General features: G+C 40.3%; 2 pseudogenes; both read left to right on the forward strand.

Annotated features, from left to right (window-relative positions):
- The first annotated feature begins 2,149 nt into the window (after positions 1-2,149).
- On the forward strand, positions 2,150-3,083 carry LOC101955998 (high mobility group protein B1 pseudogene; annotated as a pseudogene).
- A 16,947-nt stretch (positions 3,084-20,030) lies between these two features.
- On the forward strand, positions 20,031-22,293 carry LOC144378379 (F-actin-capping protein subunit alpha-2-like; annotated as a pseudogene).
- Positions 22,294-22,570: the final 277 nt, after the last annotated feature.

The raw sequence follows: 22,570 nt of genomic DNA on the forward strand, positions 1-22,570 counted from the left end.
CCTAGGTGGAAGCCATCTGGAATTTCAGATATGTGGTTATCTTTTCCAGCTTTTCTAGAATTGAACTGTTTCCACTGAGCTTTTCTGTAAATTTTTTCTTGACTTTAGGATTACAATAAGTCAGAGGTTAAGTTTCAGAGCAAAATAAGATCCCAAGCAGAATGAAATTGCTTAGGTCTTTCAAAGCCAGGCTCAGTGGTGTGCGCCTGTAATCCCAGATCCTGGGGAGGATGAGGTGGGAGGATCATAAATTCTAGATAAGCCTGGCAACCTAATGAGACCCTGTCTCAAAATTAAAATAGGTAAATAAAATGGGGCTGGATACAGCTCAGCAGTAGAGCACTACCTAGCATGCATGAGACCCTGATTTTGATCTCTAGCACTACTAAATAAATAAAGGACTAGGGGTATATGTAGTTCAATGGTAGAGTCCCCAGGCTCAATCCCCATTAGTACAAAAAGAAAAAGAAAAACAAAAAACTGAAGATGGGGGCTGGGGTTGTGGCTCAGTGGTAGAGTGCTAGCCTAGCATGTGTGAAGCACTGGATTTGATTCTCAGCACTCCATATAAATGAATAAAATAAACATCCATCAACAACTTAAAAAAAAATTAACAACAACAACAAAAAAAAAAAGGGGGGGGGGAAACTGAAGATGTACACCTGGCTTCATTGTTGGGATCCTGAGTTTTGGCTGCAATAACTAATAGCAAACCAGCATATGACTATGTGACCAGTTTCCTAACAAAAGCCTCAGAGACCTCAATGGGCTTCCCTAAGCAGAGCCATTCCACATATGTCTCTGCAGTTCATCTCCAGAGAGAAAGCATGTCTTCTTCGGCTTCAGGTAAGGAAGGACTCAGAATATGTGTTGGACCATTCTCCACACCATCAGGCGTATCTTTTTCTTATTGCTTTTGCTCTGTGCACTTTGATATAATAAATTTTGGTGGTCAGTTTCACTGACTTTGGTGGTCAGTTTCACTATATCAGCTGATGTGATTGCCTCACATGCACAAAGCCCTGAGTTCAATCCCTAGAACCAGAAAAAAAAAAAAAAAAAAGAAAGGCAGAGTTGAGTGATAAGCAAGCAACTATTCCAGCAAGAACTAATTCTCATTTTGAATGAAGAAGAGCCTTAAGTTAGTAAATATTATTTTTCATCAAGGATTATATTTGGAAGCATAAAAGAAAAATTCCATTGCAATTGTTAACCGTGGCAAAACAAATAACAAGAATTGGGGATGATATGGAGAAACAGAAACCTTTACATAATGCCAACAGGAATGCTCTGTGGACACTCGTATGACAGTTTCCCAAAATGTTAAACATGGTGTTATAGATGACTCAGCAATTCCACTCCTTGATATATACCCAAGAGAAATGAAGACACATCCACACAAAAACAATCAGAAATTCTCACAGCATTATTTATCATGAACAAAAATAAAAAACCCAAAGAGTCCTCGAGCAATGAATGACTAAATAAAATGTGGTATATTCATATTATTTGGCAATTAGAAGAAATAAAATACTAATGATGCTACAACATGGATGAATGATCCTTGAAAACATGCTAAGAGAGCTAGGCATTGTAGTGCACATCTGTAATCCCAGTAGCTTGGGAGGCTAAGGCAGGAGGATCGCAAGTTCAAAGCCAGCCTCAGCAATTTAGCAAGGCACTGAGCAACCACCATTTGACCCAGCTATTGCCCTTCTTGGTCTATTCCCTGAGGACCTTAAAAGAGCACACTATACGGATACGGCCACATCAATGATTATAGCAGCACAATTCACAATAGCTAGACTGTGGAACCAACCTAGATGCCCTTCAATAGATGAGTGGATAAAAAAATTGTGGCAGCTATACACAATGGAGTATTATGCAGCACTAAGAAACGACAAAATCATAGGGAAATGGATGGCATTAGAGCAGATTATGCTAAGTGAAGCTAGCCAAGCCCTAAAAAACAAATGTCAAATGTCTTCTTTGATATAAAGAGAGCCACTAAGAATAGAACAGGAAGGAAGAGCATGAGGAAAAGACTAACAGTAAACTAAGACGAATGGGGGGAGAGAAAGGAAGAGAGAAGGGAAAACATATGGAAATGGTAGGAGACCTTCAGTGATACACAAAATAATAAGAGGTTATGAGGGGCAAGGGGGTGGGGGGAAAAAAGGGGAGAGAATTGAACAACAGCAGAGGAGGTAGAGAGGGATGTTGGGAGGGGAGGGGAGGGGAGGGGGGATAGTAGGGGATAGGAAAGGTAGCAGAATACAACAGTCACTAATATGCCATTATGTAAAAATGTGAGTATGTAACAGAAGTGAGTCTGTATTATGTATTTGGGGAGTTCAAAACCCAATTGAGTCGAATGTATGAAAGATGATATGTCTTGAGCTCTGTAATGTTTTGAACAACCAATAAAAAAAAAAAAAGAATAAAATACTCTATATATATGAGTTAAAAAAATAAAAAATAAAAAAAAAAATAAAAACAACTAAACTCAGCCAAAGGAGATCCTAAGAAACCGAGAGGCAGAATGTCATCATATGCATTCTTTGTGCAAACTTGCAGGGAGGAGCACAAGAAAAAGCACCCAGATGCTTCTGTCAAGTTCTCAGAGTTTTCTAAGAAGTGCTAAGAGTGATGGAAGACCATGTCTGCTAAAGAGAAAGGAAAATTTCAAGACACGGCAAAGGTCGACAAGGCCCCATGTGAAAGAGAAATGAAAACCTATATCCCTCCTAAAAGGGAAACAAAAAAGAAGTTCAAGGATCTCAATGCACCCAGGAAGTCTCTTCTTGTTTTGAGTATCACCCAAAAATCAAAGGAGAACCTCCTGGCCTATCCACTGGTGATGTTGCAAAGAAACTGGGAGAGATGTGATTCGCAGATGACAAGCAGCCTTGCAAAAAGAAAGCTGCTAAGCTGAAGGAAAAATACAAAAGGATATTGCTTCCTATGGAGCTAAAGGAAAACCTGATGCAGCAAAACAGGGAGTCAAGGCTGAAAACAGCAAGAAAAAGAAGGAAGAGGAGGAAGATGAAGATGAATTTGAAGAAGATGATGATGATGAATAAGTTGGTTTTAGCACAGCTTTTTTTCTTGTCTATAAAGCATTTTACCCCTATGTATACAATTCACTCCCACTAAACAACAACAACAACAAAAAATTGCTGTGTGAGATTTCTTTTTAAACTGTACAATGTTGTTTTTTTTTTTCTTTTTGTATAGTTAACACGCTACCAATGTGTCTTTAGATAGCCCTATCCTGGTGGTATTTTCAATAGTGTATGGGGGTTGTAAATTGGCATGGGAATTTGAAGCAGGTTCTTGTTGATGCACAGCACAAATTAGTTGTATATGGGGACGGTAGTTTTTCGTCTTCCATTTTCTCTGATGCAGCTTATACAAAATAATTGTTGTTCTGTTAACTGAATATCACTCTGTAATTGCAAAAAAAAAAATGCAGCTGCTTTGTTGACACTCTGAATGTTTCTAAGTAAATACAATTTTTTTATTAAAAAAAAAAAGAAAGAAAGAAAACAGTCACATTCTCAGAAATCACATTCTCAGAAGAGAGGAAGAAGAGACATAGCTTTAAACATTGGTACTGCCAAACCAAGAACCTGTGGTCAGGAGGCAAGGGGGGCAGATGTGGGCATCATATGAAAGGGAGCCAACTTCACATAGGGTGGAGTATCTGAACATAATGAGGTAAGTCTGGTCAGGATTTTTAAAATCAGCCCATAACAATAACCCTTGACCAAGCTTTGGAAACTAAACTCTTGGAGTTAATTGAATGTAAGCACTAGTTAAGGGGGTGGTTTTGTGCTTCCCAGGTACTAAAGTATTATGTGTCAGAGTGTCATCATTTAACCTAACTATTCAGGATTGAGGTCTGTACCTGAGAGCCAGTAGGGGTGTTTTTTGGAGGTGTTTTTTGAGATAGTTAATGGATAGCCTCAAGACCCAAAACTTCTTTGATTTACATAATTTCCAAGAGTTACTATCTTTTCTGACGTATATTGATCATCTAAGATATTGAGTACATTTTAAAAAATATTTTCCTGTAACCTTTGCCAATCATGATTAACCTTTTACATTTTTACCTCAGTCACTAGGTGCTTGACTACGCAACTAGACTACATGTCTCCTGACCTATTATTAACTTTTAACTTTAAAGCATACTTATGATCATTGGTAAGCTTTCTTATAATCTAAAGTCCCAGTAACACACATTTAAAATAGTGAAAGCCTATTACTCTGAAGTGCCTCTAAAATATATCTGTGTTAATTTTACATTATTCTATTTTTAATCTCCAAGGTAATTTCCTTTCTTCATATAACCTATTTAGCTGCTTTCTTATAGAGTTTCTTTGATCCTTGGTCAAAGTACACCAAGTCTTATGTCTTTGTAATCTTTAACTAAAGGGTAGGCTCTGCACCTCAACCATTTGCCATTAGTATTAACTATGTGTTTCTCATTTCCATGATAAATTCCTGTGTAGGGCAAAGGAGGGTCTATTGTGTGTGTGTGTGTGGGGGGAATGTGTTTTTATTAGCCTCTTGTCCTCCATGCAGATACCATAATCTTCCTTTAATTAAGTAAAGTACATACAGTACATACCATGGTCCTTATACTATTGGCACAGCAATTGTTTTTCTGTAGCCAGGCTGTTGCATAGGTTGTGGCTTTAGAACAGGGGGCTTAGTGTAAATTGTTAACTGTGGGATAAACATTTCTTGTTGCTTAGGCTTTTCTCAGGAACCTTGATTTGCAATCTTTTCCAGGTGAATTTCTTGAGAAATAACACTATTATTTGTATCCTGAGAGACATTGAAACACACCTCGAAGCATGTCTTAATCATATCCTTAGTCTCCTTCTGGGGATTTTCCTGCAATCTCAGGCAACACATACTTTTATTATTGATTGACATATGCCCTGTTATCCATATCATGAATATCATAAACAAAACACTTAACTTCCTCGTGGTTTCCAGATGTGCTGCCCTACTGCAGAATCCCCCAGCTGTGACCCTATTAGACATCAGGCTCAGGAATGCCTTCACCCCCACAAAATTTATCAGTTCAGGACCTAAGGTTTAAATGCCGGCTACCAGGGATGGAGAATTATGGCTGCAAGCTGGTAACTGTAATTGGGCTGTTCATACCTTTGACCTAGTTTTTGTTTGTTTTAAAGTAACTTTATCACAACATATTAAAACCTATATAATAAATGTGTGGAGCTTACCCATCTTCCTCCATCAGAGATTGACTGAACCACCAGGCCCTAGCCTTTTCTCTACTTTTGTGTCTGTTTGTCTTTTCTCAATCCCTTCACTGCCCAGTTCAGGAACCTGAAAAAATAGCCATACAGGATTAATACTGTATGATTACACATTTGTAAATATATAAGGAAACATCATCAGTGTGTCTCTCTGCACAGTTTATAGCAATAGGTACAAATATACCCTTTTAAGTCACTAGATTCTTCTTTATTCAATTTAATATTTACATATATATTTCTGCAAGGTCAGACTGACTTCACTTTGTTGTGACAAGAGATTAAAGGTAATAAATTTGGGTTGTGACCAAACACTAAAAACTTAAGTTGAAGGCTGGAGATGGAGTGTAGTGGTAGAGTATCTACCTAGCAATCATGAGGGTCTGGATTTCATCCCCAGTACTGCAAAAACAAAAGAACTCAAGTTGATCTATGCATATTCGTAGCAACAGAGTCAAAGATTGAAGTTTTTTGTTAGAATGCACAGACTTCTTTTAATTTGATTTGAAATATAAATAATTCACTTTTTACAAAAGGCCTTCCTTCCTGACTGCCCAAATAAATAAGAAATTAAAATAAGTAGCAGAGGGGCTGGGGATGTGGCTCACGCGGTAGCGCGCTCGCTTGGCATGTGTGCGGCCCGGGTTCGATCCTCAGCACCACATACAAACAAAGATGTTTTGTCCGCCGAAAACTAAAATAAATAAATAAATAAATATTTTAAAAAATAAGTAGCAGAGAGATATGAAGACTCCTATGCCATTTTCTTTCACATATAAAAGTAAGCCTGCCCTGAGGACACAATAATCTCTCTTGTATGTACAACAAACATGTGTTTAGAACCTTATCACAGAATCGAGCAATTTCTAGAGCCTGTTAGATCAATAGAAAAACTAGTGATACAATTCTCTAATGTGAACCAGGGAATTGTTTTTACAGATCAGGAGTGAAGAGCACTGTTTTTCTTGGTGTTTTTTGTTTCTTAGTGTTATCTTATTTGTTATTTAATTAATTTAATTTAATTTTTTTTAGTGGCACTGAGAAATACACTAGGAGCCTCACACATGCTAAGCCTGTGCTCTACCACTGAGCTACATGCTCAGCCCTTTTGCTTCTTACTCTCTTTTTAAGATTTCTCTCTATTTACTATTGTAGTATGGATTTTGTTGAGAGAGCAACTAGCTAACTCCTACAATTTTGATCCTGGGATATAAGATTTTCTTTGAAAATGCATTTTCAAAAGCCAGAAGCAGACCTCTGACAACCTCAGTCTTCCAGTCTTGATACAAAACCCAGAAGAGATTTTTTTTTCCAATACTGAGATTGAACCCAGAGCCTCACAGTTAGGCAAGCACTCTACCACTGAGTTCTATCCCCAACCCACAGTCCACAGTTTTTGTTTTGTTTTGTTTTGTTTTTGTTGTTGTTTTTAATGATAAATTTGGCTTCTAAACAAAAATTATGTATAGCATAAATCACCATTAACAAATTCCAAAGACAAAAGCTTATGAAATCTGAAAACAACCAAGACCCATTAGGGCGACTAGAGTGTGTTACCAAGGAAAAAAGATTAGTATGCAATAGAACCCAACATATCAATTGAGTTTTGTTTTTTTTGTTTGTTTGTTTGTTTTTGAGAGAGAGAGAGAGAGAGAGAGGGGGGGGGGGAATTTTTAATATTTATTTTTTAGTTCTCGGCGGACACAACATCTTTGTTGGTATGTGGTGCTGAGGATCGAACCCGGGCCGCATGCATGCCAGGCGAGCGCGCTACCGCTTGAGCCACATCCCCAGCTCAAGTTTTTTAATGTATCAATTTCACGTGGTCCAAAGAAATTTTACAATGAAAGCAAAGATCAGAAGAGGTAAATAAAGGATAGAAAGAGAATAAGGTTTTGGCACTGATTACCTTGCACTATTCAAAGTCCAGAGAAATCAAGTATGATGGACACGAATGCTCTGATTTTCCATAGTTATCTACTATTGTAGGATAAAGATGATTTACTTCATTATTGATTGGAAAAAAATCTTTCCTTCCTTCCTTCATTTTCTGTACTGGGGATTGAAACTACAGGTGCATAACCATTCAGCCACATCCCCAACGCTTTTTTTTTTTTAATATTTATTTTTTAGTTGTAGTTGGACACAATACCTTTATTTTATTTATTTATATGTGGTGCTGAGGATCAAACCCAAGGCCTCACACATACTAGGCAAGCACTTTACCAGTGCCCCAACCCCAGCCCCAGCCCCAACCCTTTTTTTAAAAAATTTGGGGACAGGGTCTCACTAAGTTGGTGAGACTGGCTTCAAATTTGCAATCCTCCTGCCTCAGTTTTGCTGGAATCAAAAGTATGTGCCACCATACTTGGCTTAGAAAAAAAATGTATTTCCTAAAATTGCATACTTCTAGGCTGGGGATGTAGCTCAGTGGTAGACCGCTTGCCTAGCATGTGTGAGATACTGGGTTTGATTCTTAGCCCCACATATAAATAAAATAAAATAAAGGTCCACTGACAACTAAAAAAAATCTTTAAAAAAAATGTATACTTCCTGTTGTTCTCATTCCAGTCTCCTCTGAGTAAACATCTAGTTATTTAAATGCTTCTTGGTTACCCAATCAAAAGACAAGAATATAATTGTCATATAAATTTTTTTTGGTAGATGTCCTGGTTTACTTGTAATTTCTTCTGAGTTTCAGTTATCATGGTATTCACAGAGTCTGATCAATTTTAGATTTATTCTAAACTTTATATTTCCACATCTGAGACCTGGGGACCACACAAAAAAATTAACAATTTTTTTTTTTTTTTGCAGAGTAGTATTGGGGATCAAAACCAGGGCCTTGTGCATGCTAGGCAAGTACTGAAAAACTAGCCTTAACCTCAAAGCAAAGCCTGTCCAAGGAAGGGGGCATGATCCTTGTCCTTGGAAAGACTCACAGAGCACTCCTAGGCACATACTCACCCTGCTGAGTTGTTTATCTACAAATAACAGGAGAGATCTGTGGCGCCAGGTGTCCCTGACTCAGTTAGGCTAGCTGAGGACCCATAGCAACCCCCTAGCAGCCACCAATCAGCATGAGACAGGGAAAATACCTGGGATGCCATATGACCTTCCCAGTAGTTTATGGTGGTTGATAACCTGATGGGAAGCCATGTAGTTCAGCACTACTCCCCTGGTGGCCTAAACCAATCAGTTCAAAGGAATCCCCCTGTTGTACTAACCAATCACCCTTACCCAACTTTTTCCCACCAGTGTATGTGCTAATCATGTTTTAGAGTTGTTTTATGATTTTTCCCATGGTGTGAGATGATTTGCTAAGAGATGCTATGATGTATGTGAAGTCCCTGCCTTCCCCAAAGAGTGTATAAAACTGCTGCAAACCCTGGGCTCAGGGCCTCTCAGCGTCACCAGTTGCTGTGTGTGCGCGGAGGACCAAGCTACTCAAAATAAACACCTCTTTGCTGCTTACATCGATCTTGGGTCTCTGGTGGTCTTTTGGGGGTCCCAAATTCGAGCAAACGATATTACTTTGTAAGCCACTACCCAAGGAGCCAACTGATCTCAGTGTGTTGTTTCAGTCTTTCTTATAAAACAAATCGCCCCCCAACTTAATGGCGTATGGCAGTGTCCACTTACTGCTCACAACTCTGTGGATTGCAATTTGGTCTGGAATCTGCTGGATGGTGGTTCTGCTGGTCTTAGCCTGGAGTCATTTGTGTGGCTATATCATCTCTCTAAGCTAGTCTCACTCACACCTAGCACTTGATGCAGCTGCTGTCACTCGGTATACTTTAGTTCATAGTTTCTAATAGGTTGGACTGAGCTCCCTATGTGGTGATCTCAGGACAACTTTCTTCTGAGGGTGTAAGAGCAGAAGCCTTGAGAGCTTTTTAGGGTGAAATGCAGAAGTCACATAACATCACTTTTGCAGTTCAGTGACCAAATCAAGCCAAAGATTGGACTAACATTCAAGAGGTGGACAGATTCCCCTTCTTTTCAGGAGGAGAAAAAAATGATTTGTAGCCAAATTTATATTTCTCCACAATTTCTAAAATAAATTTACTCATTTTCCCAGTAATATCCATTATAGAAAAAAGGATTCACCTGTCTAGCACTCAATAGAGAAAGAAATAGTGTATTTAAATGTTATATCCTTTTTGTCTCCTTTAAACTGAAACACTTTCTTAGTTTGCCTTTCATGACAGTGGCTTTTTAAATTTAAAAAAAAAATTTTTGACATTTTGAATTTTGTAGAATGTCCCTGAATTTGAGTCTGTGATTTCCTTGTGATTAGATTCAGATTGTGCTTTAGGACACAGGGGCCTTGTACATGCTAGTTAAATGCTCTACCACTGAGCTACGTACGCTGCCAGCCCTTTTTATTTTGTTCTGAAATAGGGATTTATTGAGTTGCCCAGGCTGACCTCAAACCTGCAATCCTCCTACCTCAGACTCCTGAGTAGCTGTGTGAATTGCATACCTTTGGCATGAACACTATATAAGGGATGTTATGATCTCCTCATTGCATTACATGGGGAGAAAATGATATCAATTCCATTATTGTTAATACTAACTTTGATCAATTGATGTTTCTGTTGCCCAAAGCTTGGTGCTTGTCATCAGTGCCAATCCAATAACGAAGATAGAGTTTTGAGAAAAAGGAAAAAGACAGTTTGTTTATTGCTTTGCTAGCAAAGGAGAAACACAGGAGACTCCTATCCCAAAAGCTATGATTCTGCCCATCAGCAGGAACAGGGTGCTTTTAAAGAGGTGATTCAGAGAAAATGAGATCAGAGAGGAGAGATCAGGAAGGACTAGTTCAGGGAGAAAAAGGTTGGGTAAAAGAAAAAATATGTAAGTTTCAATGCCACAAGGGGTATAGTCAAAGCATCAAGTGAATCCCTATTACATGTGCACTCTAAAGTTAATATTTTAATTTAGTAATTTATTAGCAATTTATGTGATGATAAGCCATTCGTTACTTTCACTGACTAGTTTTAGTTTCAATTAACTTATTCTAAATAATTTTTTTTGAAGGGGTATTAGGATTGAACTTAGAGGCACTTGACTACTGAGCCACATCCCCAGCTCTATTTTGTATTTTATTTAGACATGGGGTCTCACTGGGTTCCTTAGGGCCTTGCTAAATTGATGAGGCTGGCTTTGAATTCTTAATCCTCCTGCCTCAGCCTCTGGATGAGCCTCTGATTACAGGCGTGGGCCACTGTGCCCGACTAAATAAAATTTAAAGAATATACATTTTAAAAACCTAGGTTTATGTATCAATTTGCAGCTTATCAACTGTGGCCTCAGTGCAATTCACTAAGTGGCCTTGAGACTCAGTGTCCTCATCTGTAAATTGAAATTAACAAGACTTTTCTCATAAAATTGTCATTGATAAAACATGGAAAGTACTATCAAACTGATCATCATCTATTTATTTAACTAGTTTTTACTAGAGTCCTTTAGTTCTTAGTAGTGTGCTGGGAAGAGACAAGCAAAGCAGTATCCTTGCCCTAGTAGATGGAACAGTGTAGGTAGGAGCAGCAAACTTTTTCTACAAAAAGCAAATATCTAGTAAACACTTCAGGAGGTATGCACACAGTGCATAAATAAAGGGGTGTTGCTATTTTCAATAAAAATCTTATTTTCTTATCAGGTGGTAGGTTGGACTGGCCAATGGGCCCTAATTTGCTAATCTTTAACCTCAAAGATCTAGACCAACAAATAAATATAATTTCAAATTTTCACCAGTACTATAAAGGAAAATATGAGTGTCAGATGATTATATAACAATGACTTTACCTTGTCTAGAATATCAAGGATACTAAAGCTCACGAAGTAACATGTATGCCGAGACCTGAAAAACAGGTAGCTATTAACTAAGCAGGGAGTGACAGCAGGGAGCTTTCTCGACAGAGTAGACAGCATACGCTAAGGTACTAAGGGAAAAATTCTTAAAGCACTTTTTTTTAGAACTCAAAGTCAATGTTACTAAAGGGAAAAAAGTAAGAAGAGTAATTTTACAAACATTTATCAATTCCTTACTATGTGTGAATGGGATACATTGGTAAATAAGACTAACAAGGTCCCTGCCCTGATGGGGTTGACATTTGGGAAAGAGGTAGGTATTGGAGCTAAATAATAAACATATGAGTAAATAATTACATATTTAATATGTAATTATATGTATCTGTAAATAAATGTGATTATAGATGTGGTCAAGAAGAAAATAATTTCTTCTAGCATGAGGTTACTTTAGATGACTTTGTTAGTGGTTTTTGAGAAAATGACATTTGATCTGTGAATTGAAGTTCTCTGAAGAAACTGCACCTATATTAAAGATCCTGCAGATTTATCTTGATTGACTAGAGCATTGGGATTTGGAGAGATGAAGAATTCTAGGTCATAAGCAAAATCACCATGGGCTAGGGCTGGGGATATGACTCAATGACAGAGTGCTTGACTGGGGAGTGCAGGCTCTGGGTTTCACCCCTCCACATACACTACTGAAAGAAAACAAAAAGATTATGTTGGGCTATTCCAGACCCTTTACTAGCCAAAGACCTTGACGTTTCTTTCTGACCTAGCTTTCTCCTCACTAATAGATAAACTTCTCAAAATGTATTACTAAACCTAGCAGACTTCCAGCCTCCACCAACCCTAAGGCTAAGAATGTTGTAACACCTCAAAATCATAAAAGACATTTCTATCCTTTGCTGTAACCTGCTTACCTGATACTCACACCAACATAACAGGGAAATGTTTATGACTTTCTTTTATTTTGTGGCTATAAAAGTTCCTGTAATCTCTTCTACATTGCAACACATCATGCAAGGTAATTTGAATAAAAGTTCCTAGGCCATGATCACTCATATTTGGCTCAGAATAAGAAAACTCTTTCTTATTTCCTTTAAAGCAAGAGTTGTTCTTTTATGTTGACAGATGTGAGACTTGAACAGAGAAAAAGCCCAACATGCTGGGCATGGTGGCACACGCCTATAATCCCAGTGACTCAGGGGGCTGAGTGAAAGGAAAGCAGGAACCCAGAGATGGATGAAGGAGAAGTGAAAGTCAGAGACCAGGGAGATATACACATGCGAGTTTATTTGTCAGAGCTGACCAATAAAGGCCATCTCTCCATAAATGGAAAGAGGCAAAATAGGTGGGTCTTAATGCTGTGGTTAAGGGTGGGGTTGGTATGAGGGAGTGGTGATATGACCTTGGGCAGGAAAGAATGCAGTTGGTGAAGGGTTGGTTTGGTTTTGAGGGAGTGGTGAACCTTTCTCAGAAAGGCCCCAGAGGGGGAAAGTGAATTTTTTCTTAAAATGGCAGCTGTCACTTAAGATGGCTGTCAAGATGCTAAGCAAAGACCTTATATTCCCCACTTTTTTGTTTGTTGGGACCCTTAAGGGACAGGGGCAAAGATCAATCTTCTTCCTGCTGGGGCAACCTCTGGACCTTTGTTAGGGGTGCAGGGTGTCATTGAGGCAATAGAGATGGTCAGGACATGCTGAGATTCTGACTCCCAATTTTGGTGAGGGGTTGAAAGTCCTGTAACAGAAGCTGGTTCATGGTTTGGTTAGAGATCCTTTGAATCTGGTCTTGAATAAATCTAATGACGTGGAGGCAAGCATAAGCAAAAGGCCTATGACAAGAAGAGAGGTCAGGAAAGGAAGTGCCCACTGGAGAAGGCGGTTACTTAGCTGCCGTCCTTCAGTTCCAATGGCAGTGGGAAGCTTTGAGGCCTAAAGGAGATTGGTGGTAAAGGGGGAATTAGTAATTGAGGTTCCCTTGGTGGTAAGGAATCGATCTCCTTCCAAATAGCAGAGTGGGAAAGAAGTATGTGGAAAGTGTATTTAGAGTCAGTGTAGACATTGAGGGAGGCTCCCTTTGCCAAAGTGAAGGCTCCAATGAGGCCCAAAAGCTCAGCCTCCTGATTGGATGTGTTATTGAGGAGGGGAGCTGCTTCCACAACTGAGGATAGAGAGACTATAACATACCTTGCCTGATTAACTTCCTCCTGAAGGACAGAGGAGCCATCTGTGAACCAAGTGTATGCTGCCTGGAGCAAGGAGCCTTCCTGTATGTGGGAGGGATGTGGAAGAAACTCCTCCAGAGTTTCAATCATGAATGGGTAAGAGGAAAAGAGGTGGAAGAGTCCTGAGGATCAGGGAGGAGAGTAGCAGGATTTAAAGGTGAGCAAACATGTGGAAAGTAAGACTGGGATCTTCCACCAGGGAAACCCAAATGAAGCCAGTGTGTGGACAAAGAAGAAGAGTGTTAGGTGAATGGAAGAAAGTGTGTAGTAATTGTCCTGGGCTCTCAGGCCAGGATCCCAGAGCAGCTCAAATCCCTGGAGGGGAAAGCAAAGCTGATGGGAGAACATGATCGAGTCACTGGAATCAATAAAAAGTGGCGTAGGACTAATCCCACACACACCTGGAATAAGAAGTGGGTTTATGGGGCTGGGGATGTGGCTCAAGAGGTAGCGTGCTCGCCTGGCATGCATGCAGCCCAGGTTCGATCCTCAGCACCACATACAAACAAAGATGTTGTGTCCGCTGAAAACTAAAAAATAAATATTAAAAAAAAAGAAGTGGGTTTATTGTCATGAGCCTGATAATGCTGCTCTGCAAAAAAAAAAAAAAAAAAAAAGGAGGAGTCCTGGGTAGGATCTTCTGTCCCTTTGGAAGCAGGCATAGGGGAGGTGAGAGCTAAGAGGACTTGTGTGGAGAGCAAGAGTTGCATAGAGGGCTTACAATGTAGAGAGGAGAAGGCCTTAATGTATGATATCTCTTTCCATTTTCCTGAATGCTCACAATAGTTGAAAAGATCCCTGATAATATTGGGATCTAGAGTGTCATTAAGCAACCATTTAGAGTCCAAAGGATATTGAAGCCAGATCCAGTTGCACAAATGGTTAAGTTTGGGGTAGTTTAGATCCAGGGTGAGAGAGAGAGACCCTAGGTTAGCCAGGAGGCAGCCTAGAGGACTATGGGAGGGAATGGATGAGGAACCGGCCATGGTGTGACATAGGAAGTGAGTTTAGTGGGATGTCCTTCAGTCTCTAGTATCACCCAGTTAAGAGGACTGTTATACTCAGGGGGTCATCACCACTGCTGGGTAAGCATCAGGGGCAGGGCCTATAGAGGCACTTGGACATCTAGCTGAGACTATGTAGGGGAAGAAGCTGTAGAGATTAACCTAAGGCCAAGAGGTAGTCTCACCAGGAATAACTACCAATCACCTTCAGTGGTTTTTCTCAAAACCCACCTATAGACCCAGAGGACAGTAGGGATTAGCCATAGCTGTGAAAAGCTGTGGCTAGGGATGTCCCCCGACCACACGGTAACCCTGGGACTGCCAGATTATTGACAGTCACTTCCCAGGACCTGTAGGTCATTTAGGTCAATGGGAGACAGGGGTCTTACCTGAAATATCTGGTGGTGGGTACAGAGAAGGCATTTGGCAGAATGAAGGGCCTGGTCCCATGATGGAATTCAGATCAGAGCCCAAGGATGCTCAGTGATCCTTGAAGAGGAGAGCAGGGGCACGGGAAGTAGGGGGGAACTGTTCCTGGGGTTTCAGCACCAATGAAATGAAAGCGAGGAACTGGGAGATGGGCGATCGATAAATGAAAGATGGAGACCAGGCAGAGATAGAAATGAGAGTTTATTTGTCAGAGCTGACAAATAAAGGCCATCTCTCCATAGACAGAGAGAGGCAAAACAGGCTTGGGCTTCAGGACTTTTGTGGGGCAGGTTCAGGGATTAGACCCGACTGGGTCCTAATGCCAGTGGTTAAGGGTGGGGTTGGTATGAGGAGTGGTGATATGCCCTCGGGTGGAAAAGAATTTGGTTGTTGAAGGGTTGGGTTTGTTTTAGGGGGAGTGGTGATTCTTTCTCAGAAATGCCCTTGGACAGGAAAGTGAGATTTTTCTTAAAATGGCCATCCAGATGCTAAGTAAGGACCTTACATTGAGGAAGAAGAACCACAGGTTCAAGGTCAGCCTCAGCATTTTTATGAGACCCAGTATCAATATAAATAATTTGAAAAATGGGGGGAGGCTAGGAATGTATCTCAATGGTTAAGTGCCCCTGGATTGAAGCCCTGGTACGAAAAGAAAAAAGAAAAAGCCAAACAGAGGAAAATAGAATGTTAAAAACTGTGGAACAACAAAAGCAGAGGCGCTTTTTCCTGAAAGCTTGGTCCTTGTTGTTAGCACAAAAGGACCAGATGCAAACTTCATAGATCGTCAAAAGTCTTTATTCAGGAATAGGGTGATGCCGCATCCAGCTAACGGGAGCCGAGTCCGGCGAGGGAAGGCGGGGTTAAGAAACACACAGGACACCAAGGTTCTTCATCCAGGAGTCATCCTTTATTACTAACATCATCTCCTTTTATACCCCAAGCAGCAGAAGTGGAAAGTTACTCAAAAGAGGGAGGGAGAGGGGAGAAATTCGGTTGTGACATCTGCCATTGTTAGATACCAAAACTTCCCTTATCAGGAAGTCCACCAGAGCAGAAAATGTCAAGACGTTCCCGTGGAGCACATATGTCTCAGGCGGATAAACAGGAGAAGTCTGCGTCATGGCCTTGTGAGCTGGCCACTTTGACATGCAGAACAAGGCACTCGGGGGCTGGGCCCCAGGGGCCAGGGAAGGCCTGCTACCAGCAGGGTGATGCCTCTGAAAGACCCACTCTCCCAGTGGAAAGTGATCTACTGGCCAAAGGTGGAGTTTGTGCTTATATAGGTTACACTGAGAAGTAACTTAATTATTGACAGAGTGTGTCTAATGGAGGGTCTAGGGTCAGCGGTCAGTATTTATCTCTTTCCCTCTAGGGTCCCATTGTACTGTCACAGTGAAAGGACTTATTTTGGGAAAAATCAATGCTTTGGCTTCTTTCCAGAGATAGCCAGTCTAGGCTTTAATGGATATTTCCTGCACAGCGCTTGTCTTATCCCTGGGAAAGGATGTATTGGGAAAGGATCAATGTTATCAATGTGTTGATTTCTTCCTCACTCCCTCTCTCGGAGCCACACTATTTTGGGGGTGGTCATTTTCCACATCCAACACTTGTCCCCAATGTCAATCCAATAATGAAGACATGGTTTTGAGAAAAAAGAAAAAGGTTTATTGCTTCGCTAGCAAAGGAGAAACACAGGGGATTCCTGTCCCATTAGCAGGAACAGAGAGCTTTCAAGGAGGGGATTCAAAGACTACTACATTCCATGTGTTCTCTGTTGGAGTTGTCATTCACTTGTTAATTGGGAGATAGTCATTTCTGAGTTCTTCTGGTATCATTCCTGAGGTCTAGATTACTTTGTTCCTATGGTGGGTGTGTACTGGGGACAGATAACTCTGTTTAGGATGAGGAAGAAAGGTAATCTTGATTCCTGTGAGATTAGGGATGGGGAGAGAGTAGAGAAGAGCAGGGAGAGGAAGAGAAAGAAACATGTCCATTTTTAAAATAAGTTGCAGAGCAACAAGGGTTATAGTCAAAGCATAAAGTGAACCACTGTCACACCCTGAAACAATAAAAAGCCAGCATTACAGGGTTGAGATCTGTGGCAAAACTAAGGCAGCTGCAGAGACACTGAGAAACTGATGTGACTCCATTTTTGAGAAACCAGTCTCTACTCAGAGCAAAGCCTGTCCAAGGAAGGGGGTGTGACCCTTGCCCTTGGAAAAACCCACAGAGCACTCCTAGGCACATTCCCACCCTGCTGAGTTGTTTATCTACAAATAAAAGGAGAGAGCTGCTGCCCCAGGTATCCCTGACTCAGTCAGGCTAGGTGGAGACCCATAGCAACCCCCTAGCAGCCACCAATCAGCATGAGACAGAAAATACCTGGGATGCCAGATGACCCTCCCAGTAGTTTATGGTGGTTGATAACATGTTGGGAAACCATGTAGTGTAAGGGTCCGGTGGAACGTCGGACAAAGAGACCACACAAGAGACTGGCTCCATGCAATTGGCAAAAGGGGATTTATTGGGGATCCATTCCAGCACGCTGGGGCTCCATGCTCACTCAAGAAGGGAGAGCAGCCCAGAGCCCGGAGCAGAGGTTCAAACAGAGCTTAAGTACATTTTTGGGGAGGGCGGGAGGCTTTGCATACATCAGAACAAATCATCATGAGGCACAGGAAAATTGAACAACAACTCTGAGACATGATTAGCACATTCATTGGCAGGAACCGGCCGGGTGGGGGTGATTGGTCACTCCTAAGCAGGGTGCACATTCAAACTGATTGGTTCGGGCCCTGTGACAAACTGCACAGGGCCTTAGGCTAAATGGCTTGTAGGGTGTTGTCTTAACTATCTCAGGAATCTGGCTGTATCAGAGGAACTTAATAATACCTAATCTTTTACATTCAAGCTTTCCAGCTTAGAAACTTTACCCTTTCAGTAGCACATACTCTCCTGGTGGGCTTAAACCAATCAGTTCAAAGGAATCCCCCTCTTGTACTAACCAATTACCCTTACCCAACTTGTTTCCACCAGCATATGTGCTAATCATGTTTTAGAGTTGTTTTATGATTTTCCTGCGGTGTGTGATGATATGCTAAGAGATGGTATGATGTAAGTGAAGAACCTTCCTTCCCCAAGAGTGTATAAAAGTGCTGCAAACCCTGGGCTAGGGGCCTCTCAGCGTCACCAGTTGCTGTATGCACGTGGAGGACCAAGCTAGCTTGCAGTAAACACCTCTTTGCTGCTTACATCAATCATGGTCTTTTGGGGGTCCTGAACTTGAGCATATCAATACCCCTCTTCAAACACCAGTGTTTTCAATCATGCCAGAAATGTTTTAGACATTTCTCTCAGAGTAACAGGCATGAGTTCATTGGAAGGAATGGAAGGAAGACAAAGGGCCACTGTCAACGGAGAGAGTGGGTCATCCCAGAGAAGAGAAGATTGGCATGCTTCTCGTGCCTCCAGTTTTATTTGTCCCAAGGAAGTTTCCAGAGAGTCTCACCCAGGTCCACCTCCTGACTTTTGGCTGATGGCAAGATGATGTAAGACTTTCAAGTTCACACTTCCCCACTACCATGACAACTCTAGGTCACTTTGGCCTATCCTGACTGGTTCTAATTGGAATCTGTTTTGACATATTTTATGGTTAGGGAGAATTATTTCCCTGAATTCTGGGATGTAGTCTATGTAAGGGTCACAAAATTTCCCTTGACCCCTTCAGGGTAACTTGTGCTCTTATTGGCATTTGGGGCCAGCATTTCTCCTATAGATAACAGGTAATTTGTGAGAAATATAGTACATCCTGTCAACTTAAGTTAAGCAAGGTTGCAGGTAAGTTGCTTGTCAAAAGGAAAGTAAATGGGCTGGGGTTGTGGCTCAGTAGTAGGATGCTTGCCTAGCATGTGTGAGGCACTAGGTTCGATCCTTAGCATCACACAAAAATAAATAAATAAAGATATTGTGTCCATCTACAACTAAAGAAAAAATTTAAAAAGAAAGAAAGAAAGTGAGGGTAAGCACAGTGAGACCAGCTTATACAATTTTCTCTTAACCTCATGGTCCCTCCCAGGTCTTTTTCTATCACCAGGATTGAGGCAGAAGCCTTGAGGAACTAAAGGAAGAGCTCTAGAACAAGACTGGAGAAGTAGGAAAGTCTGTATCAAACAGCCATGGAGTCTTTGAAGGAAAATTTGAACTTAGGAAACCAGGTGTGGGGGCACATGTTGTAATGCCAGTCACATGGGAGGTGGAGGCAGGAGGGCCTCAAGTTGGAGGTCAGTCTGAGCAACACAGTGAGACGGTCTCAAAAACAATAATAACAACAACAAAAAAAAATTGTAATTTCCTCTGATATGCATTGAAAATCTATAATCAGATATTATTAAAGAGAGTGATTTTTTTTAAAGAGAGAGAGAGAGAGAGGAGAGAGAGAGAATTTTTAATATTTATTTTCTAGTTCTCGGCGGACACAACATCTTTGTTGGTATGTGGTGCTGAGGATCGAACCTGGGCGGCACGCATGCCAGGCAAGCGCGCTACGACTTGAGCCACATCCCAAGCCCCAAAAGAGAGTGATATTTAAACTACATTTTGAACAATATTCTGGGTGCAGTGCACTGAATGAATTAGAGAGGTAAAAGAATAAAAGGGAGTTAAAAAGGCTTTTTACCAATCCTGGTGAGAAACTATCAGGTAGCTAAAATCAAGTTGACAAAAGTAGAAATGGAAAGAACTGAACAAATTAGAGAGATAATTAAAAGTTAAAATTCACTGGATTTGGTGATTGATTAGATATTATCATTAAAGGAAAAAAGATGGTCCCCAGGCTCCTGAAGGAGAAATAGGCTGAATGGTAGTGTTATTTGCTGGGATATCCAAGGGGAAATGTTGAATGTCCTGTAGAAAATAGGAGTTCAGAAGAGTTTTGTTGGGGACATATTTGCCCATAGATGACCACTGAAGCTATGGATGTGGATAGTAACACCCAAGAGGAGGCATAAAGTAAGAAGAGAAGGCAGCCCAAGGCTAGCTCTTGAGAAACATGGGTGTTAAAAGACAAGTGAGCCAGACACAGTGTCATCTCCCTGTAATCCCAGCAATTCTGAAGGCTGAGGCAGGAGGATTGCACATTTGAGGCCAGCCTCATCAACTAAGCAAGACCCTGTCTCAAAATAAAAATAAAAAAGATTTGGAGCAGAAAGGGAGAAGTCAGCAACTGCTGCAGCAGCCGCCATGGTTTTTGCAAGAAGGAAGATGGCAGATCTGGAGGAAAACTTTTCTGATCAGGAAAAGGTACATATAGCAGCAAAATCTATCATTCATGTCTCTCCTAGAGAATTTAATGAGGTCTTTAATGATGTTTGGTTACTGCTTAATAACAATGATCTTCTCAGGAAAACAACAGTCCATGAATTTGCACAGTATAAGTTGGACTCGTTACTCCAGTAAAAACTGAAGGTTATGATCATGAGGTATTGATAACAGAACATTGTGACTTGAAAATGGAAATGGAAAGTTTTGGGATCCAAAAAAAAAAAAAAACAGAATCTGGGCTGGGGATGTGGCTCAAGCGATAGCATGCTCGCTGGCATGCATGCAGCCCAGGTTCGATCCTCAGCACCACATACCAACAAAGATGTTGTGTCCGCCGAAAACTAAAAAATAAAAAAAAAATTCTCTCTCTCTCTCTCTTAAAAAAAAAAAAAAAAAACAGATTCTGTTCAAATTTGATCACCTAAGAAAGGAAGCAACTGACCCAAGACCTTATAAAGCAGAAAATGCAATAGAATCATGGAGAACTTCAGTAGGAACTGTTCATCAAGCTTACATGAAAGAACATTACCCAAATGGGGTCTGTACTGTGTATAGTGAAAAAAATCAATGGACATAAAACCATTATTGCATACACAGAGCACCATCAGTAGCAAGCAAAAATTTTGGAATGGTTGTTGGAGGTCAGAATGGAAGTTTACAATCTTTCCTTGGGTCACTCAGGTGGCTGGCATCTTGAACATTCAGGTTTATTATTATGAAGTGGTGAAGGTGTTGTTCCCCTTCCCACTGTCTGACAAGGTCACAGTGAGGATGAAAGTGCTGGCAAGGCCACACTTGTGAGAAACTGAAACCATGGGACCCTTTTTTATGTAATTGGGACTTTTTATTTTTATGCTCATAAACCTAATAGGAAGCATGAGTATACTTATTGCTAAACCAAATAAAATTCTAGATGGCCAGAACATAACAGGTGGTTCATGCCTTAAAGGCCGTTTTACTATCTCTCAGGACATTGAGGACAAAACAGAAAAATCTCAACAATCATTCTGGGAAAAGCTACAGGAACTCTAGGCACCACAGTTGATTATATCAATATCACAGTTGATTATATCAAGAATCCAAGCTCATATCTTCAGTCTCTCAAAAAGCCTAAGCAGATACTTATTATGTCTATTGCACGAAGCCCACCATATGTAGCCTATTTGATTAAGGATAGTTTATGGTATTCATCCAGGGGAGAAAAGACAGAAAAATATGTTTCTCTAATAGACCCTCCTTCACCTTACAAAGGGATTTATGATAAGCATAGTTAATATCGGTGGCAGAAGGACTGACGTACAGACCCTTTATTTTAGTTAAAGATTACTTTGGTATACTTTGACTAAGGAACAAAGAAACTTTCTGAGAAAGCAGCTTAACCAGTTTTATGAGAATAAATGTAGGCATTAATTAAGGTTTTATAAGATACATTTTTAGAATAATGTTAGAAATATTTTTAGATTCTTGGGTTTTTAGCTATGGATTTTTTAGATGCTTTAAAAATATTTTATAGATTTTAGATTGTTATAAATTCAAGACTTAGGGGACTTTTAGATGGGATCTTAGATTAGAAATAAAGTACAGGTGTGCCTTTAAACTTAAAGGTTAATGACAGGTTAGGAGACACAGAGTCTAGTTATATAGATTGGCATCTGTTAAACAAGGAAATGTTACATCCTGGGAAAATCTGGAAATTGTAAATTGATTACACATTTTACGAAGGATTCTGTACCCATAATGATAAGAAAAAGCAGAACAAAAAAGGACCCAGAGAAATCAGTTTAGCACTCTCTCTCTGGAGATTGCTCCAACAGAAGGACTCCTTGTCTCATTCCTTGCATTGCACCTACATCACTCACACTTCAGGACTCCCTGGATCCTGCTAGCTTAGGACCTGGGCAATGAAGATGGTAATGTTCAGTTAGTGAGTAGTAAAGATATACAAGATTACCTAACAGAGGTGCAGACAGCCAAAGAATTTATGAGATTTGTAGAAGCTGCAGAAAATGAATACCAGATTGTCATCAGTGAGAATTATCAGACAATGTCGGACACTATTTTCAAAGCCTTACATCAACAGTTGCCAGTTACACGTACTAAGATTGATTGGAATAAAATTCTTAGCTTCAAGATTGGCAAAGAGATGCAGAATGCATAAGGTGAACATTGCATGACCAGATCATTTTAGTGTCTTTGCGCTTAAAAAAAATTATTATTATTATTATTATTTTCCAGGGCTGGGTTTGAAGCTCAGTGGTAGAGTGCTTGCCTAGCATGTGTGAGGCATGGGTTCAATTCTCAGCACCACATGTAAATCAATTAATAAAATAAAGGTCCATTGACAATTTAAAAAATATTTTTAAAAAATTCTTTCCAAAGTATTCAGAACTGTCAAGCTGCCAAGTCAACATTGGCTATTGCCATTGAAGAAACACTGTAATTAATTAGTTGGTGAGAGCACAAAGCTTAGCTAATCAACC

The sequence above is a fragment of the Ictidomys tridecemlineatus genome, chromosome 6, assembly GCF_052094955.1.
Source record: "Ictidomys tridecemlineatus isolate mIctTri1 chromosome 6, mIctTri1.hap1, whole genome shotgun sequence".
Taxonomy (NCBI): Eukaryota; Metazoa; Chordata; class Mammalia; order Rodentia; family Sciuridae; genus Ictidomys; species Ictidomys tridecemlineatus.